This window comes from Vulpes vulpes, chromosome 10, assembly GCF_048418805.1.
Source record: "Vulpes vulpes isolate BD-2025 chromosome 10, VulVul3, whole genome shotgun sequence".
NCBI classification, from domain to species: domain Eukaryota; kingdom Metazoa; phylum Chordata; class Mammalia; order Carnivora; family Canidae; genus Vulpes; species Vulpes vulpes.
This window is the reverse complement of record NC_132789.1, coordinates 46,133,868-46,141,371: the sequence shown is the minus strand read 5'-3', so window position 1 is coordinate 46,141,371 and position 7,504 is coordinate 46,133,868.

The window sequence follows — 7,504 nt, the reverse complement described above, 5'->3', positions numbered from 1 at the left end:
CCAAAGTGTCCGTCGACAGACGAATGGATAAAGAAGATGTGGTGTCGATGTAAAGGAATAGTATTCAGCCGTTGGAAACACAACCTTGCCATTTGCAAAGACATGGCCGGAGCCTGAGAGTGTGATGGATGTGGAAGGCGCAGTGACAGAAAGACAAATACCACCCGATTTTGCTCTTGTGTGGAATTTAAGAAACAAACCAAATGAGCAAAGGAAAAAAAAAGGAGAGAGAGAAAAACCAAGGAACAGACTCTTAACTGTAGAGAACCAACTGATGGCCACCCAAGGGCAGGCGGGTGAAATAGGTGATGGGGATTAAAGAGACACTTATCACAATGCAAAAAAAAAAAAAAAAAGTGAAATAAAATGATAGAACAAAATGTTGTTGGTCTTTGTTCCCAGTTCCTGGCACGAGCTCCAAAACTTCTGGAGCAGCCTGAGTACTAGGAGGGGCTTCCGTCATTCCTGGGGAGTCCCCGCGAGCACAGGGGGGTTCATGCTGACGGGCGCCTGCGGGAGCCTTGGTGGCGGTGGCAGTGGCGTGGCTGTGGCGGTGGCGGCAAGGGAAGGGCTCAAGGCTGGGACTTTCAGCCCCGCCTGGCGAACTCCAGGGAACTGAGTCAGATATTCCAGGGAACTGAGTCCAACGGTTAAGGACGTCAGCAGTCCAGCCGCCCAATGAAGCCTTGATCAGAAGGAGGCCTGGCGAGCTGGCGGGCGCGGGGGGGCCGCTCGGGCAGCCCTGGCCGTGGCCCCGACCCACAGCCTCCCACGCGTCCCCTCCGCGGCGCTGCTCCTGTGTTGTGTCCTTTACAAGACTGTCATCCCGAGGGCAGTGCTTTCCTGAGCTCTGGGAGTCCTTCTAGAGAACGGCTGAGCCTGAGTGACACACGGGGTTGTGGGGCCCGGGATTTGTAGCCATTGGGGCACAAGTGCAGGTAGCCTGGGGACTCTGCTTGTGACCAGTGGCACGCGGGGGCAGCTCTGTGGGACCGAGCCTTTAACCTCCTAGGTCCCAAGTTCTAGTTCAGCTCTTGATCCTCACAGGTCGCCCCGTCCCTCGGAACCCCGGTATTGCCGTCCCTGCCGTGGGGAACCCGATGGTGCACGTGTCACCGTGTTGCTCTGGGTGTGTCCGAGACGACGCAGCAAAGCGCCTGACATGCTAAAATTGCTTAATAGATATCAGCAGGAATGTAAACGAAGCTTTGTGCCAGGCCCCCTGGGGCTAACCCCGGCCTACGAGAGACAGATAAACGCACAGATAAGGCTCTAGGTAAACATCTGTTCTATTTCCTCAAGTGGAAAAACAAGAAGCACATTTGCTTCCCTAACACAGAGGGGTCTGAAGAATGCACAAGAACCAGCATTTAAAAGCTAAAGGAAGAAACGAGAACTACAAAGCATAAGGCTCGGCATAGATATTCTTTATCTCCTACGTTCCTGGATCCTGAACCTATTTAGCAAGCCTCTCCAGGTGAAGGATTCTGTGGCATCGTGAAGAAAATATCTGGGAAAAGTTGGAGAGGAAACCAGCTGGAAAAAAATTTTTTTTAAAGATTTATTTATTTATTTATGATAGACACAGAGACAGAGAGAGGGGCAGAGACACAGGCAGAGGAGAGGGAGAAGCAGGCTCCATGCAGGGAGCCCGATGCAGGACTCGATCCCGGGACTCCAGGATCGCGCCCTGGGCCAAAGGCAGGCGCCAAACCGCTGAGCTCCCCCGGCCCCCCCACCCCCGGCTGGGAATATTGATTGCAACTGTTGCTTAATATTTAGTCTGTGTTTTAAGGGGCGAAGTGGCTGCAGCCACCGAGTTGGCTGTTGAGGATTCTCTATGTTGGTCCCTTGGACGGTTTCTAAAATCCTTCCCGAAGGTCTGTGACCGAAGGAGTAGAGCCAGGGGTTCATACCCCTGTAGGACCAGGAAGCAAGAAACCAAGGAATGTGGACCCTCGAAGAGTCCGGGTGAGAGCGGCTGCATGAGTGCCCGAAGCGGGTACTGGCTCCTTGTCCCCTTGTCCCACACCCTTTCCTGCCCTCAGCTCCAGCACCCCCTGCGCTTGGCTGGGCCTGTCGCTAGGACCACGCGCTGCCCCTGCCTTGAAACGCCGTCGAGGCAACGCCGCGGTGTAAGCGCCGCTTCTGGAAATGTCTCTGCTCGGTTTCCGTCTCTGTGGGCCACCCTTGCTTCGCCCCTGCAGTTGCCTGGTCTGCTTGGATTTGGAGCCTTACGAGTTTATCTTTAACCCACTTCACACATCACTTGGAGAGCTGCACCCACGTGTGTGTCCCGGCTATCAGCTCAACTCAACCATATTTGCTTCGTAGGGAGGCGATAATTTGCCTCAAATTGACTCAGAGCGGCTGGAATCTCAACAAAATTACCCCTAATTTTCTCCTAAAACCTGAAACCTGACTTACAAAAAAAAAGGGGGGGGGGCCTCCGGTTAGAAAGGTAATCATGAAGGGCGAGGATGGGCACTGCCCGGTGTGCAGCTGAGAGAGGGCGGGAGGTGGAGAAGCCTTAGCGGCCGCCTCCCAGAAGCTCTCCGCAGCCTTCGGCTTTCTGAGACGTATATCGTTTCCCTTTACACATTTTCTGGCGCTATATGGGAAATCCTTGTGGTTATTTTTTATTACGATAAAATATGCATAATACAAAATTCACTATTTTGACCATTTTTAAGTGTACGGCCCAGTGGCATCAGGCACATTTACGTTCTTGCGTAACCATCACCACCATCCAGCTCCAGAACGTTCTTGTCATCTCGTACTGGAACTCTATACCCATTAAACAACACCTTCCCCCTCGACCTTTCCGCCAGCCCTTGGGAACTCCTGCTTCTATAAATTTACCTATTCTTTGTGCCCTTTATGGACGTGGAATCACAATATTTGTTCTCTCTTGCCTGCATAATGGGCCTTTGTCCTTTCCACTTAGCATTGTCCCATCTTTACGTTTCACTTCTGTGCAGCACAGTCAGGATTTCCTTCCTTTTAGAGATCGGAGAACATCCCATTACAGGTTGTTTACCCACGCATTCGTCCGTCAAGGGACGTCTGGGTTGTTTCCACCTTTTGGCAATTGTGAATGATGCTTCTTTGAACATCGGTGTACAAATACCCGCTCAAGTCCCTGCCTTCAATTCCTCTGTGTATACAGTTCCCTAGAATGTGGTCATGCTGCTTTTGCTTTTTTAAAAACTTATTTTTATTTTTTAAAACATTGATAATACATCAAGCGAAAAGAAAGATCAGTCACCAATAAGCCCACCACACGAAGATAACCACCATTAGCAACGGAGTGTTTGGTCTTTCAGACTTTCTAATCTACCCTAATATCCAAAGGAAAAAAAACTTTAAAAATATCAATTTAGCGATCCCAAGGGGGCTCAGCGGTTGAGCGTCTGCGTTCGGCTCAAGTCGTGAGCCCGGGGTCCCAGGATCGAGTCCCGCGTCAGGCTCCCTGCATGGAGTCTGCTTCTCCCTCTGCCTGTGTCTCTGCCTCTCTCTCTATCATGAATAAATAAATAAAATCTTAAAAAAAAAGTAAAAATATCAATTTAGGGGCACCTGGCCGGCTCGCCAACAACTGCCCAGCCCTGAGGAAATCTGTACGGGAATACTGCGCCATGTTGCCCAAAACTGGTGTCCGTCGCTACGGTGGCAATAAATACTGAACTGGGCCCAACACATGGGAAACGCGTCAGAGTATGCGCTCCGGCTGTCATTGATCCAGAGGATTCTAATATTATCAGAAGCATGCCAGAACAGACCGGTGGAAGTCAATCCCGCAAAATTTTTCTTTAATAACACCGGCCAGACCTTGTTTTATTTATTTATTTATTTATTTATTTATTTATTTATTTATTTACTTATTTATTTATCTATTTACTTATGATAGTCACACACACACAGAGAGAGAGAGAGGCAGAGACATAGGCAGAGGGAGAAGCAGGCTCCAGGCACCGGGAGCCTGACGTGGGATTCGATCCTGGAGACCCAGGATCGTGCCCTGGGCCAAAGGCAGGCATTAAACTGCTGTGCCACCCAGGGATCCCTAGACCTTGTTTTAAAAATACTGTTATATGTTAAAAAATAAAAATAAAAAAATAAAAGTACTGTCATATATAATTTTATTATAATTTATATTTATGATATTTATATTATAGATAATATTTATAATATGATGTATCATATATAAATATTTGTATTTATAATTATATATTATTTCTTTCTCTCTGAGCAACCCTTTGAGGGAGGCACTGTCGTCACCTCACTGACAGGTAAGGAAACTGAGGCACAGCGAGCAGAGGTTGCAACCGTGCCCGCGAGGGAGCCAGGTGGCTGGAAGAGGAGACTGAAGGCCTTCAAGCTGGAGCCCGGGGCTCGGAAATCAGGGGGACGTGCAGGCAGTTGTGCAGATGAGGAGGCCGAGGTGAGGGTGGCCCTGGCTCAAGGTCGTGGGACACATTAGTGACAACCCTGGAAGCAGAGTCCGGAACTCCCACCTGTGCTCCTCCCCCTCGGTGCTGCGAGCCTTGCGGAGTCCCTGTGGTCCTCCACTTCGCTGCACCTCGAGACCCAGCTGTGGGACGAGCGCTGGGCGGCGGTCAGGTGCCTGCGGACTCTTGGCGTCAGCCCAGGGCGCGACCTTGGGCGTCAGCTGGAGCCCATATCAGGCCCTGGGCTGGGCGTGGGCACTGATGAGGGGTCTCTCTCCCTCTGCCCCTCTCCCTGCTCACACTCTCTCTTAAGAACCAAAACTTAAAAGAAAAACCCTGATGATAGAAGTCCCTGGGCAAGCCCAGCTCTAGAGCCCCGGAGCCCGCGTGTCGGACTCTGGCATCCGTGTTTTAGGCAAACACGTGGGGGCTGCTGTGCGGAACCACTGCCCGGGCCGAGGCAGCTGATGGTCGAGGGCCCTGACCCCCACCGGGAGTGAGGGTTCCCTCAGGTCCCCCAGCCCCAGCTCCGGCACCCCGTGACCTCCCGGAGGACCTCGTGCCCCTTCCGTGGCCCCCAAGCCCGTCTGCTCTTTGTGGGACAGCATCCCGCTGTGGCCCCGCGCTGCACCCTCTGCACCCTCTGCACCCCCCGGGGCTGCCGGGGCCGCACCCCCTCCTGCTGCCCTGCACCCGCCACGGGAGCTCGGGCCTTCCGGAGTCCACCTGACTCGCTCCACCCAGGCTGTGGGACAGGTGCGCAGGGCACGGTGCTCACTAGGTTCCGGGGTGCAGGAGAGCCCAGGCCGGCAGCGCCACTGCCCCCCCGCGCGCCCCCAGCTCTTTGCCCCAGTCCACCCTCCGCAGCAGGACTGTAAGCGCCAGTACCACGCCGTGGCCCGTCCCCGAAGCTGCCAGAGACTCCTGGTTGCTCTGTGGGTACAACCCGGAATTGCACACTCGGGTGGAGGCCGCCGGTCCTAACTGCTCACCCCTCCGACTCTGGCCTCCCAGCCCGGCCCCTCCTGCCCAAGGCCGCCCCGCTGTCACCCCAGAGCCTGGCCTGCACCTGGGGGCCCCATCCCCGACACCGAGCCCCTGTGAGGCGTCCCCTCCTGCCCAAGGCCTGTGCCAGCCCCGGGCCAGGCCTGCGGGGTGAGGGCACCCAGGGCAGGGCCGCCAGGAGGGCGAGGCTGAGGGCGAGTTCTCCTGGCTCGCTGACTGCATGGCCCCCCGCCCACCGGGGCTGCGCCCCTCACCCTGCTCGTCGCCTCCCGGCAGTTCCCGGGCTGCCTTTGCCGGGAAACCTTCCCTCAGATGGCTGGGCCATCATGCAACTCTGTCCTCCCGCCCGACAGTTAGCGTAGCCACAGCTCGCGTGGGCTTATCTAGGGGGGTCTGCCTTGCCTGAGCACTTGTGTGGAGGCGGGGAACCTGTGCGACTCCCTGCGGCCCAGAGCCCACGCCGGCCCCGGACACGCAGGGGGTGCTGGGTCAAAAGTCGCTAAGGAACAATGCCGGGCACGGCGTCCTGCAAGCAGGTGACTCCCTGCTGTGCGGGGCAGCAAGGGGTTCTGTGCTCCTGCAGCTCTCGTCCAGCGCACAGGCGGGACTGTCGTGACTGTTCCATCAGGTGTTATTTGCAATATTTAGAGGCCAGCTCCTGCCCCCTCCCCAGTCTGGTCTAGAGGGCAAGATGTGGGCAAAGTTCTCACTGTCACCATCATCATCACCTCCGTAGCTACCACCCCAAAGCCCTCCTGGGCTCAGCGCGTTGCAATGCCTGTGCAAATCCCCAAACCCCGAGAGCCACATGAGCCTGGTCCCTGCGTGTATGGGCTGCAGCACGGGCTTGGAAATCGGTCCCTGCTCTGCACCTGACTGTGCCCCGTGAACATGTCACTTGGTGTCCCTGAGCTTCGTCTGTAAGATGGGGATGACGCCTGCCTATTTCACTTCATTGAGGTCTATCAGGTTCAAATGCGGTGATGAGTATGAAAGCGCTTCGTGAACCGAAAAGTGTGGCTCAGAGGAAAGAAAGGGAGCTTCCTTCTCACACAACCACGACAGATTGGCAAAGGACATAATTGAGACATTAACTTGTTTCCTAAATGATGACGTGAGAGCCCACGTGGATGCACTGCGTGCTAGGCATTGTTTTTCCCAGTTTTGCAAACGGATTTGTGCTCACCTCTCTCTACCCATCTACCCTCCCAGCTCCTCGGCCCCTTCTGATCACGGGTGGAGACGACAGGAAGCGACAGGAAGCATGACCCTTTGGCAAGGGTAGGGGTGTTGCTCCACGACTGGGTAGAGTAGGTGAGAACATGGTGTTGAAGGCAGCGGGGTCCTTAGAGAAGCCAAACTCCCTTGGGGGGGGGGGATCCTTTACCTGGAGACTACGTCCCTGTCCACTGGGACAGAAGCCAGGAAGGAGGCAGCATAGATCTAGATGCTGGGGGCGGAACCATTGATGAGGAGCCCGAATAAGTTTCCTTTGTGGGAAAGCCAGTTTCCTAACACAGGAATATTCAGAGACATCTTTCGTTTCTGCTTCTCTCTCCATCCCCTCTTCCCCTTTATTGGCAATCAATGTATTTAATCCAAGCGCATGGCGTTCGTTCTTTTGACAAGGATGTGTAAGAGTGACCCACAGCACCAGGTTCCAAACTCTTGGCTTTTTTAACGGTCACCTCCCCGAACTATCATCACAGACAGTGAGATGAGTGCGTGACCCCACTTTACAGATGGGAAAACTTAGCTTACAAACGCTCAGTAACATGCTCAGAGTCAGCCAAGAGGTGAGTGATTACATGCATCTCCATTCAAACCCAGATTTTCTAGCACCTCCTCCCCTACGCTGTTGTGTTTTTTAGGTGCCCCCCTGCCCCTTACTTTCACAAATCTAATGTGGAGTGTGTGTGTGTTCCTTGGGGTGAGGGAGCTTTGGGCTGCTTTTCTGCCTAAAAAACACCTAGATGCAGAATTTCCAAGATGAGAAGGGAGCTCAGGGGTCACCTCATTCCATGTACTATGCAGATAGAGAGCCTGAG